Source organism: Ambystoma mexicanum, chromosome 4p (genome assembly GCF_040938575.1).
Source record: "Ambystoma mexicanum isolate Mex_15411 chromosome 4p, UKY_AmexF1_1, whole genome shotgun sequence".
NCBI lineage: Eukaryota > Metazoa > Chordata > Amphibia > Caudata > Ambystomatidae > Ambystoma > Ambystoma mexicanum.
Window position 1 is genome coordinate 346,217,222 of NC_090927.1, and position 27,358 is coordinate 346,244,579.

Consider the following 27,358-nt stretch of genomic DNA (forward strand, 5'->3'; position numbering starts at 1 on the left):
AATAATTAGGCATTTATATAGCGCTACGAACCCTCAGGTATCTGAGCGCTGCTTATTATTACCCACGGTGTGTGGTGCTCATTTATCGACCTCGGAAGGATGAAAGGCTGAGTTTGGCCCTGCCGGATGTCAAAGCGAGCGCTCTACTCGCTGTGCCACTTGACTGGCATATTCTGACATGTCCTGTTCACAGTGATGTATTAGAAAGAAAAGGCCAAGTCCCAAAAGATTGTTTGTTTACGGGGGAGAAATTCTCAAGGAGGGACAGGTAACGGAGTATAGAGGAAGTGTGTCGGGGGAACCGGCACTGAGAATTAATTACCACTCACTACTACGATCCTAGAAAGAGATTGAACATCCTATGGTCACACACACAACTATTTACATAACACCATTACTGCAGGGCATCTGCGGATACAATAAGCCAAATGCGTTAACATACATGAGACCAACATTTTATGATATGTAAAAAGACTAAAGTTAGGCATTTACAAAATCAGTTTTCAGGATAATGGGGTGTATTTAGTCATCCATTTGACCTTTTTGCTTTTTTCTTTATCGCCTTGATCGTGTAATATGAATACAAGGACCAGTAACCTTGTTGTTGTGTACTTTATAGATGTATAATTTTGTTGCTTTTTAGACATTTATTGAGATGTGGAATGTCGACATGTTTCAGCCATTGGTTGGATTGGACATTTTCTCAGGTGTCCATACAAAGGTGAGTATTGTGGCCATCTTCAGGACAGGTCATTTCTTCACAGTAGGCCTCATGACTGATGTCATACTGACATCATGAATCTAAAAAGATGTATATACATATGGTTACCACAAGCAGTCAAAGCATATAGCTGCAAATTTAAGTATACATATGATTTCCAAGTATATTCTCATGCTGGCAGACTGTTCTTCTAATTCACAGACCCACACATTTCCAATGCTAACAGCTATTCAATGTTTAAAAAAAACGGCTTATTTACTAAAACAACATATACAACTGACAAAACAGTGTGACACATGGAGAAGTACAAAATCTTACTTGTTTTCACAGGGTCGAGTGTGACGAAAAGAAGTCAAAAAATGGCTTGGGGCAATTGTAAATGAAGGTTGCTTGCCAATGGTTCTGTGGCCAAGTTCGTGACAATACATTCATCCAAGTCAAGGGGAGGTCACTATGGAGATAGATGTACAGTGACCCTCACGTTAATGCTGAACATCATGCTGATTGAACTTATTTTTTACAAGAACTACATGCATTACTCAGTTAATGCGAGCTAATATCAAGCTATAAAATGGAGAAAAGCTTCAATGAGAAGTAAATAATCCCTCATCAATCACATACGTGATTACCAGCTTCCTTCTTAAATGAAGAGATGTGCTGCGTGGCTGCACGAACTGCAATATTAGGCGTGGATGGGGGGCCTAACTGCCGGGCAACATTGTTGTGCTACAGTGCTGAAAGCACACCCTAAATTAAAAAGAACATCATAATAAGCAATCTTGTAAATTATATGAGGTAGCAGATATGCCTAGTTAAAAAAGGGAGAGGCAGGAAAGTGATCGATCCGAGTGTGCATTATTCAAGAGGTTATTTAGGAAGAATACCTCAAGTCGCTGTAAAAGTAGACACCTTTCAATCGCTTGTTACAGAGATGCTGGCATGTGGTACGACCAGCGTTGTTAACCCGATGTTAGATACAATACAACGGCAAGTGTTGTCTCCTAAAAGCGTATTAAACGCACGGCACTAAAACAAAATGAAAAATGAGAAGCATCAAACGCCAGGTATCCACGGGTAAATACTTTGTCACAGAAAGCAGCATGCATAATAGCCATGTGAAAGGCTATAGGGGAGAGACCACGAATGGACATGTGCTAGATACAAGCTAAAGTGCAGTTTCAGGGAGAGCTTACCTATGCTGTAGTTGTTTCCAGCAACAAACGTGTGCTCGCATACCCGGTCTGGTTCTGAAAGGAAGAGAGCATACACTGGGCGTGCACTTAAATACAAAACAACGTCAGGTGCATATGAAGAACACCTGCGACTACCAGCCTGCTTATTCTTAAAGGGATAGTGCACGATTTTAAAGCAAAACCCAAATGAATGATGTAAAGACGGCAAATATATGCGGGACGCGGCATGCGAAGTTGGTAAATGTGCAGAGGGATAGGTGTAGCCTGGATGTGCACAAAAAGGATTAGAGATTTTTCAAATATTCATATACAAGGCAGGCCACCCGAGACAGTTAACACAACACAGGGGGAGGGGCAGAACTCAAACCCCTACCTGGTGTTGTTTATGATGACATGTATAATGTCACCCTATGTTTATGCAAGCTGCATGGTAAAAAACAGATATGTTTATGCACTGAATAGACCCAAGGGAAGAAAGGAGCAACAAGGTCTGATAGAGCCACAGATGGAGGCTGGTGTTGCTGCATTAGACAATCAGGCTGTTCCACTCGACAGAAGGGTTCAACCCCCTATTTACTGTGTTCAGATTATATATCCATCATTGTTCAGCTCGGCTGAGAGATAATTCTCTGTTACCTCCTCTAGGAGGAGATGAGATTTTCTGAATAACAAACCAATTATGATCAGTGTATTTATGGTTAGCAGATAGATAGTAGGCCACAAGAGGTTTATTTTCAGTTCTGTTTTTCAAGCATGACCTATGTTCGCATATTCTTAATCGTATCTCTCGACTGGTTTTTCCTACGGATAGTAAGACAATATCCCTATTGTCGTTCGAGGGGACGGTGGGAGCTGTTTTTCCCCTTCTCTACTGTTCACTTCACTGCTCTCTGTGGTGTCACTGTTATGTGTCGGTGGTTGTCGTGGTATTGAGGGTACCTGTCTGGAAGAATTGTAAAATTCCTGCCACGTATAAACGATGTCTCTAGCTTAGTCCAATGTATCTCTCCGGAACTTTCAAATCTTTCTTTGTTCTATGTCCCCATTATAGCCATTCTGTTAACGTCCTCTATGGTTTTGTTGAGGTCTTCTGCAGAATGAAGTATGAGTAGCTTTTCCTTAATTTCATCTGTTTCTTGATGTATGGTAGTTAATGATTTCGATAACTCCTCGATGGTTAGGAGTATAAGGTCCAGTGAAAATTTGTTCAGGATCTGATCCCACCTTTTGAAGAACTCTTGGCTCTCTTTACACAGTGTGGGTTTGAGGTAAACTCTGTCCTCTTGGGATTCTTTTTGCTTTATAATACTGGACAAGGGTGGTGGCATGGAGTTTCTATGAGATTTCCCTTCTTATAAAACTTTCTAATTTGAAAACAAGTCTATATGGATGCTCTTTTGAAGTTGTTTTTCATTCTACATCCGATATTACAGCTAATAGAAAAGAAAAATTGATTTGGAGAGCGAAATAATTTATTGCATAAGTCTGTCTATTTTTTACCTGTTTTTGTAAATTGAAAAGTCACAGCTACGATTTGCCACTATATAAGCCGAATACGCTTGAGAAGTGAATTTATAACTTCATACTAAACAGTTTGGCTGGATTCCGGCCAGAGACAGTGTGCATGGGACGGGAGTTCCCACGCATTTGGTTCTTTGTTGTTTTGCTTTCCTTATCCAGAGCAGCACTGTCGGGGGGAAATTCTCCCGGGGTCGGCTGGGCCATCCGCGGACCTCCGGGCAGGGAGGCCCCAACTCCTCCCGTATATCCCAAAAAAGAGATAGAGTATGAGACACACGCAAGAAGCAAGGTGGTTCTGCTGTTTATTAAACAAAACGGCAGGGATGGGTCGAGGATCGTACGCATCCGTCCTGACACACTCTCCTCATCGTGGGGCTCGCAGGCCCTTTTTACCTTAGTATGACGCGCTACTTGCGTCACCTGGGAAAGTTAGCAAAAAAGCTATCGCCACTCTGGATTGGTTCCCCGAGTGGTAGGGTTAGTATAGCATACGTATAGAGAACGTTGTTAGTGGTTAAGGGTCAGTCAGGTGGTATACTTGGGTTGTCCCTTCAATTTGATACATAAAAATTGTTACATGAAGACCCCTGAGGATTGGTCAATGTTAATGGCGTCCGTGATAAGGGCCCCATGTTCTGATTGGTCCACCCGCGAGCCCCCCAGTCTGGGACCATCGCTGTTCCCAGCTCGCGGTGCACCTGTCATTTGCAACAATGTTTCACTATGGGTATGTGCAGACAATGTGAGGATTTATTCATATGCTGGAAGGCCGACTACTCCCACCGCCGCAGATGTCCATTGAGTCGCTTAATTGTATCTGCCTGTGTCTTTAGACGGGGGATCCAGGCGCCTTCCTCCTCCTGGGCTTGGCACCCTATCAGGTTCGGCTTGGTCACGTGAGGTGGGACCGTGGTTGAGGCAGAATTCTGCACAATTAATATTGCATTTCCCACTGTGTGCCTGGCTTAATTTGAAGGTGTGACCTTGGCGTCGGCTTGCGGTATGCGAGTTTGCAACGTTGTGCCCTTGACTGTCTGCTTTCGCCGGGCTCATTCTGCAGGGTCAGCAACCGAACTCTTGCTCATTCAATGTTCATGGAAGCTTTTGCTTGCGGCCTACTTGGGTCTGGTGCATAGGTGGAGCCATTTGATACACAGGCTCTTTAGGTTATAGTATCATATTGCTTCATCCCCAGTATCGTGTCTTCGTTATATTTCTCATTATGGAGCATGAGCAAGCTTTTTAGATGAGTTCATTATGCGTCTTGCGTTTCTGCATTTTGAAAAGCCTATATGAAAAATAATAAAGATGCACGTCCGTGGGTGTGTCTGTCGCCTACGTCATAGCACTGAGTATGTTCTTCGTGTGGATTGGTGTGGGAGTGTCCAGTGTGCATGTTTGCACGGGTGTGCTGACCGTTGGCTAGGTCGTCATGGCATCTCTAACGATGTGTTGATTTAGTCCTGGATGGTTCAGTTGAGTCCATCCATGCCGCAGGTGTCGGCATGTGCAGGGCAGGCTGGTGGGCAGGCGAGTGGGCACATCCGTATGTTCCTGTACCAGGGTATTTGGTCGTCTGGTAGATGGGCAAACTCCTCTCGTGGCGGGTGTCTGGGCCGTGATCCTCTAGGCCAGGGGTGAGAGGGGATTGGTGGGAGCCTTTTGTTCACTTTTCCCACTTCAATCCCCCCTCTGGTCGACTTGTCGACCACAAACATATCCTTTTCCTTATCTCCTCTCACTCTCCATATTTTAGTTACTCCTCCCAAATGCCCATAGTGGTTAACATGGTCTTCAAATGACCAATACATATATACACAGGTTCCTCCAGGTGTGCAGTATACCCATTTCCCTATGTAGCTCCTTGGGTTTCTTGGGTTTTCGAGCTTCACAGATGGTGGGTCCAGGTGGTTGGTGATGATCTGGTTACGCAACCTCTCTCTCTCTTTTATTATTGGGCCTGTGTGTTGGCCGTCATCTGCTGGCATCAAGGGGTGCATACCGACCATTTCGATCATCTCGTCTGTGGTGCGTGCCTTCCGGGCCTTCCAAAATATTATTATGATAAGTGCAGCTCCAGCCAAAATAATGCATCCAACTATAATCTTCAGTCCATCTGACATCCAAGATGGCATCCATGACCATAACATCGAAAACCAGCTCTCATCCTTTTTCACACCTTTTACTTTCATCCATCATTTTGGAGTGCATCTGGGCCAATTGTGACACTGCTTCTGTCAGTGTACCATTGTCAGCATCGTTAGCAGGGATGAATGTGCAGCATGATTGACCTATCTTTGCGCAAACCCCTCCTTCCATTGCTGTGAGGAGGTCCAGTACATATCTGTTCTGTAGTGCTACCATCCTCACTGCTCGCATTTCCTCTTTTATTGCGTTGAATCCATTTACTGTAGAGTTAATTGTCATCATTAGTTCCCATCTAGTTATCTGGAGCCATTTTGCGTTTGCGTAAGCCTGTAGTCCCGGATGTATTATTGAGGAGAAGAACATTGCTGCTCTGCTGAATAGTCTGTGTTCTGGCGGAATTGAAGTGAGTGCTGTTTCCGACCTTCCCCATAGGTAATTTCCTGTCAGAGGTTCTCCTTGTCTTTTCTTTCTATTCAGGACAGTGTTGTTGCCGTTGTTTTGGTTCTCTGGCCCCTTCTGAAGCTGTACAGATCTCTTCTTCCTCTTGTTTCCTTCATCCATTTTGGGGAAGTTAGCCATATTCACATGTTTCTGGGGCACCACTAGTGATGGTACATTAACGTGTACCTTTGTGCCTATACCATTCCACAGAGGGGGCAGTGTGTGGTATGCCTTGTCTCCACAGGCCCAGTAATGGTCCATTACTACTGCTGTTCCTGCTCCCCCCTCAGGTAACTCTGTCACGCTTGCACAGTTGGTGTTGTATCCCATGTCCACTTCTCCTTTATGTTGGTAGCATACCTTAGGTGCAGTCATCGGCAGTATTGTTATTGGGTCTTCATCCTTCTCTATCCACGTTAGCATGGGTACGTACTTGACCCAAGTCATCCAACATCTGTTGTTGTGTTCAGCAATAGTTGTAGTATCCTCTCTCATTACCATGTTGCTGCCAACCACTCCTGTGTCCCATTTGTCACCCAGGTACACCTTCCCTGTTATTATTATCAGTGGTCTTTCCCAACATCCTTGTTTAGCAGGAACTTCAGTGGCGTACCAATCACATGGTAGGTACTGTAGTGTTACTTTCTTTGTTTCTCCTTTTTCAGGGCCACTTGTTATGTATCTGAATGCTTCAGCATGTAAACTGGCCTTGTGGTAACTCAAATAACCCTTGAGGAAGTTATTTTCGTACGGGTATGTGTCTCGTGTTTTCCATACCAGGTGCACCGTGTTCCCTTGAAATCTCCCTTTAGTTTGGAACAGCGCCAGGTATATTATACATCGTGCTGTTTTTTCATCTATTTCCGTGGCAACGAAAGTTCGGGAAGCGCTCATGGCGTATGGGATCAATGAGCAGACGTAGCAGCTGTCTTCTGTTGTTTGTTTACCTATTTGAGTCATGTGTTGGTACCACATGTTGTTCGAGACGTGTGCTGAATTTTGTATGTAGTTGTCGATATCTTTATTGTCTGAGTATGTGCTGCGTTTAACTCTATTTCCCTTGTGTGGAATTTTGCTAGTACCACCTGACGTAACACCTGTTGCAGCCGGGGGTGGGGGTATATTAGGTTTGGGTACAGCAAAAATATTGATAGCATAACTGTTCTGCCATACAGAGGCAGCCAAGAACCCGGTGATCATCAAAATCCCTATCATCTTTATTACAGAGGCTAGTCTCACCGGCATTTTGCTCTTACCTTGCTGCAGTCCGGCAGCTAATTCTTGCGGCGTTAAAGTTGCCCGCCTGAAAATTCTCAATATGCTTGTTATTAGTGTTAGTTGTTGTTTTCAAGCTCTCCCTATCAGGTAGTCGTTCAGTGCCCAGGCGAAGAGCTGTTCCCACGCCAATCTAAGCGATCTATCTCTTAGGACAGGCAAGTGTGGGTGGAGGTGGGGCATTGATTGTTCTATGGCCAAGAGAAATGCTGTGTAGTAGACACGTACCCTCCTCCTTTTCAGGTACTTTGGCATTTTTATGTAATAGACAAATTGGTGTGATAATTCTTCAGGGTAGTTATTGTCTGAGGGTATCATCTACTCCTGGGCAGTGAACTTTGTTAGTTATCTGTTTTCTTAGCAGTACAATAATACACCGTACCTGCATGTGCGAGAGAAAAAAAAAGGAGAACATTCAAGTGTTTACATGTGTATGTGCAAAACAATGTCCTTCAGTTGGGTTATTACTGCAGTCGGTAGGGGGTCGATGGGCAGAGGATTTTGGGCTCAACTGGCAGAGGTCTCTTTACTCTTTGATCGTGTGACCATGGGGCGGGCGGTATGGTAATTACCCCTTTCTATTTCAGTAGTTGTCTCTGGGGAATCAGGGGGGTGGCAGGGTATGGGGACACTTAGGCCGTTAGCTGCAGTAGAAGTCCCTTCCTCCGTTGGTGACGCTGTTGCTGTTCTTCCAAAGGCCCTGTCGGTGACGCTAGGGCGGGTCTGGAGTTTGCAGATCTTTACATCGTGTAGGTGATTCCAGGCACGTTTGTCCTGTAGCTTTACTGCTCTCGTTGATACTTCCTCTACCAGGTGGGGGCCAGTGAAGCGTGGGCTGTTCCACTTTCTGTTGAAATTGCAGAGCAGTACGTGGTCACCTTTAGCAATTTTGCACAGTTTTCCCTTTACCAATTCTTCATCCGCGTCTTCTTGTTGATCACTCTTAGACCCGCCCCGCGTGCGCTCGAGCTGTTGAGACACAAACACTACACTAGTAATCAAAGAAGACGCATATTGGTACATTTCATCACCAAGGACAGTTGCAGTGTTTTCATAGTCAGTGAATGCTCTTGATGTTGGCGTCAGAGGAAGGCGCATTTGACGTCCGGTCACCACCTCGTGAGGGGTGAGGTGGTGGTCGGAGCCTGGTCTATTCCTTAGCTCAAATAGGGCTAGCGGAAGGCAATACAGCCAACTCTTCTTTGTTGTTTGCTGTATTTTTGCAATTGCCTCCATTAATAGGCCATTCAGGCGTTCGCATATACCGTTGGCCTGCGGGTGATATGCACATGCAAATTTATGCTTGATGTTCAGTAAGGATGTGATGTGCTGGAACATTTCATTGGCGAAATGCGGGCCATTATCTGACCGCAGTATTTCGCACACTCCCCACCTGGGGAAGACCTCCCTCACTAGGAATTTAGCTGCTCTGAATGCATCTGGGTGTGAGCAGGGCCCAGCCTCAATCCACCTCGAGAATGGGCATACAACTACAATCATATACCTATTTCCTTGACATACGTTGATCATGTCAACATAGTCAATATGGATGTGTCGGAAGGGTCCCTCTGGCCGGGGTATAGTACCTTTTATCACCTTCAGCGTGTGACCGGCCGTGAACTGTTGACATGTGAGACAATTGCTGATAAAATTTAACACATGGGAATTTAACTCGGGGCAGAACCAATCTTCCCTAATTCGTGCTGCAATGACTTCCTTGCCTGTGTGGGCTGGGTGGTGTAGTTGGCTCAGGGCGGTGTTCAATAGAGCCAGTGGCATTACCATCTTTCCAGTGCTACCTTGGCGCCATAGTGCGTCAGTTGGTGACATTGTACATCCTCTTTTTACCCATATTTCTTTTTCTGCCATTGGTGCAGCCGCTTGTAGCTCCATTATCTGTGTGGTTGGGAGATGGGTGTACCCTTCTCTTATCAGCATCTCCTTAGCTATTCCCCTCCCTCTCCCTCTCTCTGACTCTGGGGGGTTCCATATCTCGCCAAAATATGCAGCATACTTCGCGTGTGCGTCTGCTGCTGCATTCCCTTTTGAGATGTGATCTTCTCCATTAGTGTGTGCGGTACATTTGACCAAGGCTAATTCTTGGGGGTCATTTATTACTTCAATTAGTTCAGCCAATAAGAGAGCATGTTGCACTGGAGTGCCGTCAGCTCTCCTAAACCCTCTTCTACTCCATTTGGACAAACCTGAGTGGACAGTAGACGTGACATATGCACTATCGGAATATATGGTCACTCGTTTGTCAAAGCTTTCCTTCAACGCCAAGATCAGTGCAACTAATTCAGCTGCTTGAGCAGAGTAATGCTGTGGTAATTGTACGCATTTCATCGCCACACACACCGGTACCTCCGTCATTTTTACCACTGCTGCCCCAGTTCTCCTTATCCCATCACTTTGGTCAATTGTTGATGACCCATCAATGAACAAGAGCTCACCTCCGTCTAGTGCGTTCTCTTCAACCTTTCTAGTACATGAGTACATTTCAGTAGTCTTTGTACAATTGTGTGCATAGTCTCCTTCCTGAATTACTTCTGCTATAAACCTTGCAGGGTTGACCGTGCTGCATCTAACAATCGATAGTTCAGCTCTAGATAAGATGATCTCATAACCTGACGCCCTCTGCGTGGTTAGTGTGGACTTAGGCTTGTTCAATATTGCAAATAGTGCATGTTCCACAAATAGTGTGGTTGGGCACCCCATGGTGATTGCTGATGCTTTCTCTACCGCAAAGGCAGCTGCGGCGAGACCTTGTTCGCAAGGAAAATGACCTAACATCACAGGATCCAAGTGGCCGCTGTAAAACGCTACTGGTTTGTAGCCCATGCTTGTTTTTTGAGCCAACACTGCTTTCATTACTGCTGAGTCGCAATGTGAAAATATAAAGAATTGTCGTTCATAATCTGGGGTGGCCAGTACCGGAGCGGTTGATATTGCATCTTTCAGTTCCTAAAAAGCCTCTTTCATTTCCATTGTCCACCCCATCTTTTTTCTCCCCTTTGTTAGCTTCTTTTAACGCCTCAAGTAGGGGTCCTATGTATGAGCTGTAATCAAATACCCATGCTCTACAGTAGTTGCACAGACCCAGGAACTGCTGGAATTCTCTCACTGTTTGTGGCAATGGCGTTTTTGAAATGACCTGTACTCTTTGTGGTGCAATCTTTCTTCCATATTGGGATATAAGCTGACCAATGTAAAGTACCTGTTCCTGACAGTACTGTAACTTTTCCTTGTCTACCTTGTAACCTTTTTCAGCCAATATTGTCAGCATCTTTAATGAGTCCTCTCTGCATCTTCTTTCGTTTGTGCTGCAAATTATTATGTCGTCAACATACTGCAACACTGTGCTTTCCACTTCAATGTTACCCAAATCCATCTGTATTACTCTGTTGAATATTGAGGGTGACTCGCAGTACCCTTGTGGCAATCTGGTGTGTTTCCACTTTGTGTTTCTTTAAGTGAAGTTGTCAGATCTTGTGAGTCTGGGTGCAATGGTATTGAGAAAAAGGCATTTTTAAGGTCGATCACTGTAAACCGTGATGCCTCTGCTGGAATGCCGCACAATATTGTGGCCGGGTTTGCTGCTATGGGGTATTCTGCTTCCACTATGTTGTTCAAAGGCCTGAGGTCCTGTATGAAGCGCCAAGACCCCCCTTTAGCCTTGCGCACTGGGTATACAGCTGTGTTGCATGGTGATTCTGATGGGACCAATATGCCATTATTTATAAGGGCCGTTATTGTTTCATATATGCCCTCATCTGCCTCTTTTGATAGTGGGTACTGTTTCACTCTGGGGAGTATTGCACCCTTTTTCAATTTTATTCTTACTCCCCCTATGCTTTTTATGCACCCCACGTCATAGGGGCTAGTAGTCCATAATGATGTGGGTACTTTTGCCATATCCTCCTCAAAGAAGGGAACTGGGGTGGATGTGGGTGCCTCAAGGGCCATTGCAATTTTCTGTGCCACTTGTTTGTACGTCACCCTTAGCCATATTTCCACACTCATCATAAATACCATTTCACCTTCTTCCTTTTCTCCTGAGAAGAGCTCCTCATCTGACACCTGGGTGAGTCTACATCCCTCTGCTAGTGCTATCACTGCCCTCCATGCTCTTCCTTCTCTGTCTTGGGCATGTACTGCAATGTAATCAGCGGTTGCTATAATGCTCTCTATGTCCACTGAAATCACCTTTCCTTCTGGTTCATTGGCTGGTGTTTCTGGTCTAAACAAATAGGCTGCTGGCCTCCTCCAGATCTTTCCTTCTATCCCTGGCATCCATGCAAATGCCATGTCTGTCCCGTACTGGAACAGTTCACCAGCTACTGGCTCAGCCCTAATCACTGTCTGTCCACAGTATGCTTGCATAATCTGTCGTGCAGTGAGCATGTTAATTCCTGGAGTGGAGCAAATTATGCCGTCCTCCGTAAAGGAGATCGTCATATTCAACCTGCTCATTATGTCTCTCCCCAGTATATTGACTGGTGAGGCCCTAGAATATAAAAGTGGGACTGACATGTCATAATCCCCTATTGATAAGGGAATGTTATGAGTAAAGGGAACCAACCCTCTAGCCCCAGAGAATCCTTGGGTGTTCATGGCTTCACCTGACATCTTAAATTTACCTTCCCTTATGCAAGACCGGGTCGCCCCGGTGTCAACAAGGAATGATAATTTTTTGTCACCTATCGTTACCTCTATGCGTGGTTCCTCCGCACTATTAGGTGTTACCTACAGGATGGGACACACCCAGGCCGTCTGTGGGCTGTCCTATTGAGGGTATAATGATTGACCACTTCCTGTGTAAGGGTTGTGTCCCAGGACCGTCACCCTTCCCAGTTGTGTTTGCTGTAGTTGGGTATTGGTAGAGGTTATGTTATGGTCTTGGACTTGTGCAGGTTGCTGAACTTGCTGTGCTTGGGGTTGTTGTGTTATCGCTACCTGTTGTTGTGGCAGTGAATATGTCTGTGGCTGGTGTTGTGTTACTAGTTGTTGCTGTTCATTTCCCTGTTGTAATGTCTGCTGTTGCTGGATGCCCTGCTGTTCCTGTGTGGGCCTTTGTTGTCCCTGTTCACTCCATGGTGGTGTGCCTGGTCTCACTCTACACGTGCGTGACATGTGCCCTACTAATCCACAAATCCAACACACTGGTGGTTCCCTGTTCTGCCATGGAAAGCTTCCTGTGTTGTCCTGGTATACCGGTTGCCCGGTGGGGTAGGAATTTCTAAGTCCTCCCACCTGCTGTTGTGTGTTATATCCGTATCCTCTCCCTCTCATTATTCCTCCCCTTCCCCTGTTATAATTATAATACCCAGCTCCTGGCGTTGAGTATCCTCCTCCCATGTTAGTCGTGTATGGTTGGAGTGGCGGCATCTGTTGTGTTACAGCCTGCGATGATTGTATTTGGGAGGGATCTTGTGCAGCCACTACTTGTGTGGGGCTTTGAGTCATTGTTGCAGGTGTAGTTATTAGTGCGCCTTCCATCGTGTATTTAGTAAGTTTTTTCTGTACTAGTTTAGCCTCTTCCGTTTTCCTATCCTCTTCCTTTTTTTTTCATTTTTTCTTGCCATGTCCTACAATGATGTACTATTGTCAGTTGTATTTCTGGCCATGCTTTTGCTTCCACCCCCACTACTTTCTTCAGTTGTTTCTGAACTGCTTCTGGGAGCCCCTGTACTAGTATATGATAGAATATTGCTGGTGTTTTGTCCCATTGTTCTCTAGTTTCCATACGCCACTTCTCTTGAATTTCCTGGATATAATCAACAGGATCTTCATTCTCACGCATCTTGCGCGAGGTAATTGCTCCTATGTCTGATGTGTCTGGATACTGTACCCTCAGTGCCTGCCATAATGCATGTCTGCAGTTTGCGAATGGTGCCCCATCGTGTGATGTGTTTGTTATTGTGACCCCGGGGAAGCCCGCTCTCTTCCAGATGTCATCCGCTGCATCCCCTAATATTGATATTAGAAGGCCCTTTACATCTCCCACTGCCAATTTCTGTCCTGCGGTGTGTTTTTCCATTTCATATATCCATTTACCCGCACCTCCACTTAATGATGGGAGTCTGCACTTTATATTTTCCTTTTCTGCATGCTTCCAAGGGACGTATTGTGGTCTAACCCCTCCCCTCTCCAGAAGTGGCATTAAGTTGTGTCCCGTTTGACCCCCTGGGTTCCACAAAATCGAGTCCGCACACCCCTCCTCTTCTTCCGTCTCTTCTACATCGTCAATTTCGTCCATATTTCTCCTGCTCTTAACTCTTTCTCCTCCATCACTTCCCCTTCTTTCATCATTTACTTTATTTAATGTGGGCGTGTGTGTTCGTTCTCCCTGCCTGCGTCCAGGGAGGTCTCTAAGCCTTCCTGCATAGGGTGTCAGTTCGTTTGTGAAGGGCGAGAGTTTAGATGGGCATGTTGCACGTAATGAGCGTGAGGTGGTGGAGCATGTAGGACGGGATGGTGATGGTGTGGCTTCACGTGTCTGCCTTTCCGCTATTCCTTGCTCTTCCTCCTCCCTTCTCTCCAGTTCTTCCTTTCTCCTGCAGATCCATGGTGAGTCTCTATTTGTCCGGGTGGTGTATAATTTATCTAGGCTTTCCCTTTCACTATTTCTTCCTTCCTTCTCCATTCCTTCTTCTTCCTCACTACAAAAGTCATTCGTAAATGGCGACCCCCAATCTGTCTTTTTCCCCCTAATCGTTACTGTTCTTAAGTCTATTAGGTCCGTTCCTCCCTTTTCTTCTTTACCAATCGCTCCCCTTTGTGCTGATGTTGTTGCTACTTCTGTACCTCTATATACATGCCTCCTTACTTCACTCTCCCCTCTCCTATCTTCTCTTTCCCCTTCATTTCTCTCCGCTATTTCTCTACCAATTTCCTCTCTTTTCTTTTTTAATTCTTCCATTACTTCACTACTCATCTTTTCCAATATCCTTTCATCTTCTTTCTTCCTTTCCCATCTCTCCCTCTCCCGTTCTAATATACTCTCTATCATCCTCCCTTCTTCGTATTTCCTTGTCGCTTCTGATAGTAATCTCTTCTTCCATATTGGCATTTCTTTTTCTTTCTCCTCTTCTTCTCTTTTCCTGTCACGCAGTGCTGCTCTTGATACCCTTTCTGCTACTGCCTTTACCCTTTCGGCTTCTCTCCTTTGCTCCTCAGTTCGTTCTCTCATTTTTTCCAACTCATTCTTACCTTCTTTCCTTTCCCGTGCTCTCTCTCTTTCCCCCCTCTCGAGCTGCTTGATCAGTGAATTCTGCTCATCCCTTAATTCTGCTAATCGTTCCTCCAAAATCTCTTCCTTTTTTCTTACCAGCTGTTCCCCCTTTCTTTTCCCCTCTTCCCCTTTAATTTCACTTTCCCTGGTATTATCCTCGTCCATTTTCCTTGCTACCTCCTTCTCTTCTCCTGTTAATGAACCTCGTAATTTTAATAGTACCTGCGCAGCTACCCACTCATCATTTCCTACGTCCGTAGTCTGCTCTTCTCCAGTCCTCCCCTCCCCTGCTGGCATCTTCCTATGAGCTGATCCCGTCGTACCAGTCCGCTCCCCTCCCATGTGGCCACCTGTAGCTGTATATGGAGGTGGGCTGTATGCCGGGTTCGAGTACCCCTCAGCTGCCCTTAATTGTTCTCTTGCTATTTCTCCTAGTTCTCTTAAAGGATACAACCCCCCTCCCTCCGTTTTCACTACCTTCGCTAGGGGTATATCGTCGCTCTGTTCTGTTTTTATTTCATTTTTGTTGGAGTTGTCACTCTTTTCTCCTCCCTCTTGTCCGTGCCCCGTGTTCTGTGTGCCTTCACTCTCTTTTTCCCCAGTCTCTCCCTCCTCCTTAATCTCCTTATCTCCCGTTGTTTCCCCCACAATGAACATTCCGTTTGGTCCTGGTCGGGACCCTTGGAACATCCTCCATAAGTTGAACACCTCCACGTGGTGTGTCAACTTCTTCCCCTTGTATGTATTATGCAGATGGTTTAATAGTGAATGTTGGGTATATGGATCGAAGCTACCATTAGGCGGCCATGGTGTCGTCATTTTGTTGTCCGTCCCCTGTGTCCATTCTATGCTATATTTGATCAGTTTCTCCCTATGGGGTGACAGTGTTTTACATATGTGTTGCAGCGGGGTAGTGAGGGTGTTCCCCACCCTCCCGATCCTGCCCCATATGACATAGTAGCGCTCCACTTGTTGTCCTTCCCCTATTTGGTAGCGGTTATCTTACTAACAGTTTACAATATACAGCCTTATATCTTTACCTGGCCCCGTAAGTTTGGGGACTTGCGATAGTCCGCTAAGGAAAATTAGTAAAATATAGTATTTACATTTGTATATTCTTTTCTTTCGTTTCTTCCTTTATACAACACCCTTACGGCCCCCTGCGGCCAAGGCGCACGTAGCCCCCTGCGGCTGCGTGCCCCTTGTGACGTTCTTATACTGCCGTCCTACTTTCACTTGCTCCTCCTCCCTCTTCTACACTTGCCGTGGCCGGCGTTCTCCGTGCGCAGCCACGTCCCCCTTTTCGCCTTCCCCCCGATCAACTCATTACCGCTTACCTCCGTTTCCACGCCCTTACCACAGCTCTCCTCCCCACCGTTCTCAAAAATAAAGATGCCTGGTGCTCGAGATGTCCTATGAAAGCCCTACCGGTGACGTCACCGATCTCTTCAAACTACTGGTAAGTTCTTCATATATTCTTTAAGTCCAAAATACACTTGCAATCTACCCCCGTTAACCCCACAGCTGTCTTCCTGTCACGCCTGGAACAAGGTAATCAATAATATAATCGGACTGCGCACGCTGCGTCGCCTCGCGTGTGATACGCCCCTCGACAGGAGGGCTTAACCAGCCAATTATCTTCCGTATTGGGCAACTAGCTAGCTACCGCCTACAGGGAAACGTCATCTATCTATCGAGTTTCTTGCTCGATCAATAGGGATCCTCATCTACTCATTGATCAATAATTGCCAAATCGTAGGAAACCGCACACACACACACACCCTTACACATGATCGCGACCTAGGCCAATTAGTGTCTACGAGCGGCCACACGTGGTGTTTTCGTGCTCCGCCCCCTTCTCTCCCGTAACGTAGCCGACTGCTCTCGCACTCGTCCGGCTACCATTCATTTCATTGCCAACACTAAATTATCAAACCTTCGCCGCGCACCTTTTGTGCAACACCTCCCACCTCCCGTATTCAATTCCTCCCCCCTCCCTCACAATTTCACATTGCTTGTTGTGCGTGGCATACTCACCAAGATCTCTTTATGCGTGGCCGCTCGACTGCGTGCACCCCTCCAAGCGGCTCGCCACCTCCCCTCATCTGGACTACGTCTGGACACTCGCCAACCGCGGGCGGGATACTTCTCAACCGGCTCCCGAGGGCCAATATCCGGATTGTGCTGTCCGGTCGTCTCGCAGTTCCGCGATGGTCCTGTAGTCCTCAAAAGGGGGCAGCGGCAGAGGGGGCTGCGCTGCCGGGCCTCCTCGCAACGGGAGCACTCGGAAAAATAAAATAAAAGCAGATCTTAAACAGATCTCAGCGGTGCCTCCAACTTGTCGGGGGGAAATTCTCCCGGGGTCGGCTGGGCCGTCCGCGGACCTCCGGACAGGGAGGCCCCAACTCCTCCCGTATATCCCAAAAAAGAGATAGAGTATGAGACACACGCAAGAAGCAAGGTGGTTCTGCTGTTTATTAAACAAAACGGCAGGGATGGGTCGAGGATCGTACGCGTCCGTCCTGACACACTCTCCTCATCGTGGGGCTCGCAGGCCCTTTTTACCTTAGTATGACGCGCTACTTGCGTCACCTGGGAAAGTTAGCAAAAAACCTATCGCCACTCTGGATTGGTTCCCCGAGTGGTAGGGTTAGTATAGCATACGTATAGAGAACGTTGTTAGTGGTTAAGGGTCAGTCAGGTGGTATACTTGGGTTGTCCCTTCAATTTGATACATAAAAATTGTTACATGAAGACCCCTGAGGATTGGTCAATGTTAATGGCGTCAGTGATAAGGGCCCCATGTTCTGATTGGTCCACCCGCGAGCCCCCCAGTCTGGGACCATCGCTGTTCCCAGCTCGCGGTGCACCTGTCATTTGCAACAATGTTTCACTATGGGTATGTGCAGACAATGTGAGGATTTATTCATATGCTGGAAGGCCGGCTACTCCCACCGCCGCAGATGTCCATTGAGTCGCTTAATTGTATCTGCCTGTGTCTTGAGACGGGGGATCCAGGCGCCTTCCTCCTCCTGGGCTTGGCACCCTATCAGGTTCGGCTTGGTCACGTGAGGTGGGACCGTGGTTGAGGCAGAATTCTGCACAATTAATATTGCATTTCCCACTGTGTGCCTGGCTTAATTTGCAGGTGTGACCTTGGCGTCGGCTTGCGGTATGCGAGTTTGCAACGTTGTGCCCTTGACTGTCTGCTTTCGCCGGGCTCATTCTGCAGGGTCAGCAACCGAACTCTTGCTCATTCAATGTTCATGGAAGCTTTTGCTTGCGGCCTACTTGGGTCTGTTGCATAGGTGGAGCCATTTGATACACAGGCTCTTTAGGTTATGGTATCATATTGCTTCATCCCCAGTATCGTGTCTTCGTTATGTTTCTCATTATGGAGCGTGAGCAAGCTTTTTAGATGAGTTCATTATGCGTCTTGCGTTTCTGAATTTTGAAAAGCCTATGTGAAAAATAATAAAGATGCACGTCCGTGGTTGTGTCCGTCGCCTACGTCATAGCACTGAGTATGTTCTTCGTGTGGATTGGTGTGGGAGTGTCCAGTGTGCATGTTTGCACGGGTGTGCTGACCGTTGGCTAGGTCGTCATGGCATCTCTAACGATGTGTTGATTTAGTGCTGGATGGTTCAGTCGAGTCCACCCATGCCGCAGGTGTCGGCATGTGCAGGGCAGGCTGGTGGGCAGGCTGGTGGGCAGGCGAGTGGGCACATCCGTATGTTCCTGTACCAGGGTATTTGGTCGTCTGGTAGATGGGCAAACTCCTCTCGTGGCGGGTGTCTGGGCCGTGATCCTCTAGGCCAGGGGTAAGAGGGGATTGGTGGGAGCCTTTTGTTCACTTTTCCCACTTCAGCACCATCGGGACAAGAGGAAACCGGGAAAAGGCAAAGAATAAGGGTGCCAGCTCAATGTTTCAGAGGGCATTCTTGCTGGTCGGTAAAGGATTCCAGGACCTGAATTTGTAGTTTAGGAGAAGAGAATCTAGGCTGCAGGTGAACAGATTAGGGGTGGGAAACCTTTGGTCTTAAGATGGAGAAGCGTATGAAGTAGTCCACTGAGGAGGAGTAGATCTGGCTGATGGTGTTTTCGCTGGAGTTCTCCATCACAGGTATGTACAAAGCCTGAAGGGAGAAGATATTAGGCTCTGCCCAGATCATGATTTCATCTGCTACCTTCTGGAGATAATGCTGCCTAGTACCCCCTCCTGGGTGGTGTAATCTTTGTCCACTAAGTTGTCTTTGTGGATCAAGATTGCGCTTGTGCTCCGGGGCTAAGGCCAGAAATGCTTCCTCGATGGCTGAAAGGTCTCTCCAGTTGGATGATCTCTTCCTTGATTTCTTGATTCATTTTCCCTGGATAGAGAATTGGGGTACGATGTTGATACACCAACAGTGTTTTTTTCGCTGGGTTTTTTTGCTGGAAAAATGGGATGGGTGGATAATAGGGAGTATATAATGGGGGCGGGGAGGCTTGGGGGGACCCACCAAAAAACACATTTTCAAACTGTTTGTTTCATCAGAAAACTGTCTGGAAAAAATCCACAGAAAATACCCTGAATTGGGAAAGGGTAGCACATCACTTAACCTGACTACCATCCACCACGAGTGTCAAGTGCTCGGGGTCCATGGAGAAGCCCTGGCACAGTTGAAAATATTTGAGGCATCAAGCCATGCTCTCCCTAATGTAAATATTTACTCTGATAATTCTAGAATAATTCGTGAAGACTGAGTCCCAGAGAGCCAGTAAACAGACCTCCAGGAGCATCAGATGGCCTCTGGTCCAGGCAGCCTCAAAGACTGAAGCTGCCCTCACTCTCTGGACTGTTGGTCACTGGTGAGCGGTGGCAAGCAATTTGTTCAGCAGGCCGGAGGGTCTGGTTTGCAAGTTGAGTGCCCTGTGAGGGGTTAGAGAGGCTCTCCCACTCTTTGAAGAAACCCCAGATAAACTCCCATCACGTGGGCGGGAACTAGCAAGTACTCCATGAACAATGCCAAGCTGAGTTTCTCCAGCAGGTGTGCAAAAGTAGTTGTGCCCTTCCTTGCAAGGAGTGAAGGAGGTGCATGAATGAGCCAGTTGTCAAGATGGAAGTGACACTGATTCACTGGGCGTGCAGCATCACCACCATGGTTGTCAGGTTCTTTGTGAACATGCTTGATATGGAATGGAGACTGAAGGGCAGCACCTGGAAGTAGTCTACCCCAGCTGAGAACCTCAAAAAACCTCCTGTGACTATGAATAATGGGGATATGGAATTGAGAATTCTTCAGATCGATGGACGTCAATGACGTTGCATACTCGGTAGCCACAAAGGTGTGCCCTGCGGAAGAGGGGCGGATGGCACCCACCTTCAGACTCTCTGTGAATTCCTGACCAAACCTCTGAAGTGGATAGAGCTTAGACCAACCCCTAGGCACAGCCGCACCCTTGTGCCCCCTCCACGCTTTCGTGATCTTGTCTCGGATACTGGAAAACCAATTTTCAGGTCAGGCAAATAACGACTCTATGCAGCAGAGAACTCCCTCAGAGGCTGAAGTGCCTGAAATGTACTTCAATCGCAAGTTATCTAGGAGATTTATGGCAACCTCCTCCACAATTAATTTCCCAGAAACTTTCCTGCCATCTCCCTCTCATTATTAGAGTTAATCCTCACTGGGGGCTAGAGCTTTCCCTTGCGGATGCTGCAGGGGTACTGTTTGCTGTATGGGTAGAAAATGGCAGTTGGAGAAGGGGCTGGCTTGCAATTTCGTGGCTGCGGTCAACAGATGTCTTGGTCCAAACAAAATGAGTTTGATTTTAGCTGCATTTAGTTGTAATTGATTTTTGGACATCCACCCACTTACTTCAACCAGACACTGCCCCAATCTGCTAAATGGTTCCACAAAGTTGACAATTCTAATGAAGATCTGGGTATCGTCCACGTAGGAGTGGAAGTTCAACCTGTTGCGTCTCAGGATCTCCAAAAGAGGCCAAATGTACGAAATAAATAACAAAGGTGAGAGGGATTATCCCTGCAGGACTCCACAATTCAGCCTAATGGAATCTGAAAGGAACTCACCTAATCTCACCTGATGTTGATGGTCTGTAAAAAAAGACCTAAAACAGCCTATAGCAAGATTATAAACTCTTCTCACCTCTTGCAATCGCTCAAGGAGGATGTGATGATTCACTGTGTCAAAGGCGTGGATAAAACCAACATTACCGAAAGAGAAAGTGCACCTTGGTCCGCGTCCCTTAACAAGTGATCCTGTACGGATAGGAGAGCAGTTTCAGTTCCAAATCTTGGTCTGAAACCCAATTGAAACTTGTCCAATAGCAGTACATTTTCTACAAATTCCTGCAGCTGGCCTGTGACCACCTTTTCAAGGATGATTTTGGCCGGCCAAGGCAGCCCTGCAATTGGACGATAATTCTGAAGGAGTCCAACGTTTGCTTTTTCAATAGGGGGGTGACCAGGAACAATCCCACATGTCAGTGACTTGTTGACAAACTTAGTCATGAAAGGAGTCCAATCCAGCGCCAAGCGCTTTGCTGCATAAGTCGGAAGAGGAGATAGAGAATCAACGGTAGGCTTAAGGGTCACCAATAATTGATATGTCATTTTCGCTACTGGATGAAAATCAAAAGTAGACAGTGGAGTCTGACTCTGTGGGTCAGTTAAGTTAACCACAGATTGATTGTCTAATGTTGCAGGAGGACTTGTGGCAACGACATGGACAATATCAGTCTTGATGCGTTCAATCTTTTCAATAAAAAAAGTGTTGAAAAGATTGGCCTGCACCACAGAAGGAACAGTCGACGTAGATTTACAGCTGGGGTTACAGAATTTAGAGATGATGGAAAACAATTCCCTTGGAAGATTACTGGCAGCTTTTAACTTTTTACGCAGAAAATCTTTCTTGGCTTAAAAAATAGGCAATTTATAGTCCATTAATCCGCTCTAAGCCATGCTTCTGTTGCCATTTCTGATTGGTCCTGCTGACTATCTTGCGCAAGAGGAATTGGGTTCTCTGAGAACCATGGATTGGAGTCTCTCTTATTTTTGGGGTTTAAAGGAGCGGTTTTGGCGCAAATGGCGCCAAAGTTCAAAGCTCTGGCTGCAAACAATTCTTCACAAGGGGTCAATAGAGGCAATAACCTCATTAATTTCATAGCCAATAATTCTATCCAAATCTTAAGCTTTCTGGGAGTAGGTAACTGGTCTGTCTTTGAAGTTAACCATACCCCCCTTGGGCAGGCTCAAAGAGAAAAACTCCATGAAATGGTCAGACCAATGGATATGCATAATATCCTCCAAAAGGGCATAAGTACCTCTAGCTATAATAACATCCAAACAATGCCCCTTTTATATGCAAGGATTGAACCCTTGGGGGATAAAGACTGTGAGTGTTCAGGAGACACCATAGCTCTTTAGAGTCTGGTTTTGTCTGATCATCCAACCAGATGTTCCAGTGGCTGAACAATAGTAATTCCTTATTTACTCCCTTCACTACGAAGGAAGGCATCAAGGTTCTCCAGACAATGTTTACAAGGGCCTGTTGGTCTATAGTTCAGAATTATATGAATAGAGGCTTTAGGGGAGATGTGAAAGGTAAATTGCCCAACCGGAGCATCATCGCCCCGTTCAGGAGCGTGTAAGTGTGAAATATGCAGCACAGCACAGCTTTATGAACAACTGCAATGTCTCCACCTTTTTTAGCTACCCTATTAATATATTTAATCAAATAGTCCTCTGGAACCAGCTCATGAAATTATCTCAGAGGCCTCAGTAAACCATGTTTCAGTAATCGGCAGTAAATCCAGGTCAGGATGTTTAATGAGCTCTGCAATTTCAGTGGCATAAGCACCTGCCGACCTTGCATTAACGAGCACTGCTTTGCAACTCACAGTATTTCCCTCACCCACTATATAAGATCCTGTTGTGTGTTTATTAATATCCAAAATCCCTAATTTTATTTAAAGTTCTAAGAGAGATGTTACCACAAGAGTTATCTAATTCCTTCAAAAAAGTATCATTATAACTAAAGAGGAGATGTGGAGAGAGCCAGCCCTATTGCTTTTTTGGAAAAGGCACTGGTCACCATGCTTAACTTGGGCCCTAAAACACCACTAGAAATAGAGAGGGCACATAGATCGCTGTGCCAAAAGCCAGCCTTGGGTCAGAGACCCAGACACTTCATTATCAAGTTTTTAAGGTTCCCCACCAGAGAGTTAATTCTTAAGAAAGCCTGTGAAATTGGTGATTTATCTTCGGGAGGGAACACAATCATGATATTTGCTGACGAGCAGAGATGTAATGTCGTGTTTCAATGTAGTGAAGGAAAAGGCAAGGATCAAGGAACTTAAGTATTACATGGTATATCCTGCAATCCTCCGGGTTGTTGTAGAAGGCCAAATCCATTAATTTACTGACTACACACATCCAGAAGCCTTTTTAACGGATTTAGACATGGAACCTATGTAAGCAGCCTCAACATCTCAAAGGGTTGCACAATCAAAGAAGAAAAGATGAATTACGGATTTCATTCATTTAATTTTATTTGCATTTTTTCCTTAATTACTAGTAATAGGTAAATGTTTGATATATATTTTTTTTAAATTCGGTTTTCTTGACTTCAGGACTCCATTAATTTAAACGGTTCCAGAATGTTGTTATTACTTTCCATTGTTTATGCAATCCGGAGGCTTAGAGGAAAGGACCCGCATATTTGGAGCATGCGTGATTGCATGCTCATCGTGCCGTGCATGAGGAGTAATGGCGGCCGTGTTGTACAGAAACGGGATGGTGGATCGTTAGCGCCAGACAAGAGGTGAGACTTAATGAGTTCATTGTTCTGCGAGTGTCCACTTCTCTGTGAGGTGTCAGCACTTGGCTCAACTGTTTCTTCATCAGTAATACTGTTGCGTTGGAGGTTTCCAGTGCTACATGCTCACTTCTATGTGAACGCTAATCTGAACGAAACGAAAATCAACAAAAAGCTTCATGGCCATCGTCTGGGAAAGGAAACGCTGAGAACATTTTTACATATGCTGATAAAATAAAAAGACCCCTACAGCGTATTTTTGTATGGTGTAATGTCAATAGTACAATATGGCAAACAGTGGCTTAGCTTGACGCCATGAGGGGCGTGGCTTGGACGGCCATGTAGGAGGCTGTGCTTTCACAGAGCTCCGTAGATCCGGAACTGATCCTGTGGAGGGGAGCGGTTGCGGTGACCAGCCAGCGCTGGAAAATTGCATACCAGTTTATGAATACTGTGGGGCCACTCGCTGAAGATTTGGCGTGTGGGGAACGCCTGGAGCCTGAGTTCTCCCCACTGTGCTGCCGCGGGTCCCGGACCGGGGACACAGGCAAAATGGCGGCCCGAACAATGCAGAAGGCAGGAGTCATGAGTGCGCCGCTGCAGTCACGTACTTAGGACTTGCAGGGCCCCCGCGACGAACTTTCCGCTTGTTGCCCGAAGGCAAACTGAGAAGCAGAGCGGGGGACGCTGTGAGAGAGTGCGCCGGGGGCTGCGGGTATCCAGGGCAGGCTTGGACTCACGGGCTGCAAGCAGCCGCGAGCCTGCTGTGTGACCGACCCTCAGAGACTGGGCCCGTAGCGGAGCTACTCGTCAGCCGGCGCTCAGGAAGATACATTGTAGCGGCGCACGGGGGAAGGCCAATGTGATCCCCATTGGAAATAAAGTCGCAGCGGATCCCGCGAAGGGCGAACTCGCGGGAGCGGCTGTAACTGCGGGCCCCCTGGCACTCTGCACTGGAGAGATGCGCAAGGAGGAAAATAAAATTAAAAAAAAAAAAAAAAAACCCTGTCGGAACTGTCGACGGACAGAGGTGGATCCTCAGTGTGCCCTGTAGGCTCGTGAACCAGACAGCCTGGTAGGAGGGCACTGGTGTGCGCCAAGGGGGTGCGCTGGGCCCCCCCCCTTGAAGACACTGGGGACAGTGGCCGGGCCCAAAATGGACACAGCGCACCGGATAAGGGTGCACTGATTTACTGGCGCTGTGCCCTCACATTGGAACATCGGCACGGGCCTCCTGACCATCGCGAGCCCCTTGCTGCCAACTGGGGTCCCCTGATTGGCACTCATGGGGGGCCACCCGAAACACGGGAGCGGGAGCCCCATAGTTGAGATCAGCCCACATGACGGAAGCCTTTGTGATTGGAAAGAGGAGGCACCAAGGGACTGGGGAGCGCTGTTCATAAATCATATACGGCAGAGCCCGTTAAAATAACGCAGGGGGTGCGCGAGTACGTGGGAGGACACAGCCCACTCGGAGCGTGTGCTGCAGACGAGAACAAGTTTGGACGGCAGTGAATGGTCTGCTACTACGCGCACAGTGATGTGAGAGGAAGCACGACAGGAACGAATTCAACTGACGCGGCAAGATGTCCTCTAAAGTGGTGAGACCCCGGATCAAGCAGCCCACGATGGAGGCCTACGCCAAGTCACCCCCGGGCGTGGAGGGGGGTAAAAACAAAGAGACCCCTGCGACAGCGGCAGACCCACCGGGCACCATCCGAGAGGTGCTGGCAGCAATTGCTGACTTGAAGGAGGCCTGGGAAACGAAGCACTGGAAAAAGGCACTGGAAAAAGAGTTGACCCCGAACACGGAGGCGTGCGCTGCACATGCTAAGGAGCTTCATGCCCTCGTGCAGCGAGTAGGCAACCTGGAAGACAGAGCAGAGCAAGCAGAGGGGCGCGCCAGACGCAATAACATTCGCATAGTGGGTGTACCGGAAGGGGCGGAAGGAGGGAACCCCACAGAATACGTCAAAACCATGCTTTTGCAGGAGATCACAGGCGGGGAGTTGACTCAAGGGTTTGCGGTTGAAAGGGCGCATAGGGCCTTGACCAGAAGACCGGCCCCAGTAGCTCCCCCACGGCCGCTGTTCGCAAAAATCTTGAATTATCGTGACCGCAAGAAGATCCTGGAATTTTTCCAGAAAGGTGGAACGATAGAAAGGGGGTCAGCGAAAATAACGGCATACATGGACTATACGCTTCTTGTGCAGCGCAGTCGAATGAACTTTGGATCGGTGAAAAGGAGGCTCAGAGAAGCAGGCCATCGCTACATGTTGCTCTATCCTGCCAGGCTAAAGGTGTTCTACATGAACAGATCCCTTTTCTCTGAGACGCCGACTGAAGCGATGGAATGGCTGGATATACAGGGTCGACCTCAGGAACCGGATGCCCAGACGGAGCGGCGGGAGATAAGTAGCATGCCGTAAGGGCACCCGAGGTGCCATAGTCATGACATTGGGACTGGAATATAGAATGGTATTGTGCTTGTGGGAAGGAAGTTATGGTATCTGCCGGCGGGTCCCGTTGGACGCACCTCTCCTAAAATAGATGACTGGGAGCTCCTGGGAAGCGCCCTCTGGACCCTATAGTAGTATACTTAGTTAGGTCACCATTATTTTGGTGACGCCCTGCGGGGTCCTTGTCCTCAGATACGAGGCAGGTCCAGACGTGGGTAGGCCTGAGATCCAGGGATGGAGCTGGGCAATTGTTGGGGGTTGGTAGGGAGGGGAGTGGGAGGGCGTTGTGTGCTGTGGTGTAGAATTGGGGGATGGGGAAGGGGGGTTTTGTTTGTAAATAGTAGGGTGAGAGCCAGAAAACTAGCTAGCAATGGGAGCATTAGAGGAAAGGTTAAGATGGGGATAGTCAGAATAGATGGCGTCGGTTAACCTCAAAGTTGTGACCTGGAATGTACGGGGCCTCAACAGCTACCTGAAACGGAATAAAGTGATGCTATACTTAAAGATGATGCGCATAGACATAGCCCTGTTGCAGGAGACCCACCTTACAAGGGAGAAGCTGGAGGTGGTTAGGAGGAAATGGAAGGGCACCGTTGTTGGTGCAGCATACTCGGCGTATGCTAGAGGGGTCATCACCTGGGTGGCGCCGCATGTGCCGTTCCGGGTGCTCGGCTCTACAGTAGACCCGGAGGGTAGGATGGTGGTGGTGACGGGCCTCCTGGAAAGCAGGGAAGTGCACATCATAAATTTGTACGCCCCCAATAACGATACAGCGGCCTATTTTATGACCATTTACAGTAAACTTCGGCCTCTGGCATGGGGTTCGGTGGTGTGGGGGGGAGACTTTAATTGTACCCTGAATCCCAGGATGGATAGGTCAATAGACAGAGCGGGAAAAAGGGCGCCGGCGGCCAAAGCGCTGGGAACACTACTGAAAGACCTAGGCCTAGAGGACGCATGGAGGAGGTTGCACCCCGTGGACAGGCAATATTCACACTACGCAGCCCCGCATGAACTGTACACTAGGCTAGATTATATATTTGTAACGGCTGAGATAGTGGGAGACATAGTGGGAGCGGAGTATAAAGCTCGAGTATTATCTGACCACTCGCCTCTGGTGGTGGAGTGGAGACACCAGCCCCCAAGACCACGGATCCCAACATGGAGGCTCAGGACCGAGGCGCTGCAGGACAAGGGGTTCTGGGAGGGTCTGCAGGATGCCATTGAAGAATACTTTGATATAAACACGGGAAGCGTACGTTCCGTGGGCACTCTGTGGGAAGCATTCAAAGTGGTGGTGCGTGGTGCAGCCATCGCTAAGGCCAAAGGGCTCCAAAGGGGTATAGAAAGAACTCCAAGAAGAGGAAAAGGAGCTGGAGGATCTCACGCGTTGTGAAAACACCGCCCATGACAACATAACCAAGATAAGAGAGCTACAGGCGTCCTGCAGCGCACTCTGGGATAGACTATGCAGACTCAACTACAGGAAATATACGGAGAGGATACATGCAGGGGGCGACAAGCCTGGCAGATTGCTGGCCTGGCTGTAT

At 47.3% G+C, this 27,358-nt stretch overlaps 1 protein-coding gene and 1 long non-coding RNA gene across 3 annotated transcripts in view; one reads left to right on the plus strand and one right to left on the minus strand.

Moving 5' to 3' along the window:
• Positions 1 to 27,358, plus strand: part of HS1BP3 (HCLS1 binding protein 3) — a 693,029-nt gene that overhangs the window by 6,462 nt on the left and 659,209 nt on the right. The window lies entirely within an intron of this gene.
• Positions 602 to 1,969, minus strand: LOC138452581 (uncharacterized). The gene is made up of 4 exons (XR_011260232.1): positions 1,915 to 1,969; positions 1,606 to 1,747; positions 1,040 to 1,172; positions 602 to 801 (listed from the first exon to the last, which is right to left on the minus strand). It is a non-coding gene; the product is annotated as an uncharacterized lncRNA (long non-coding RNA).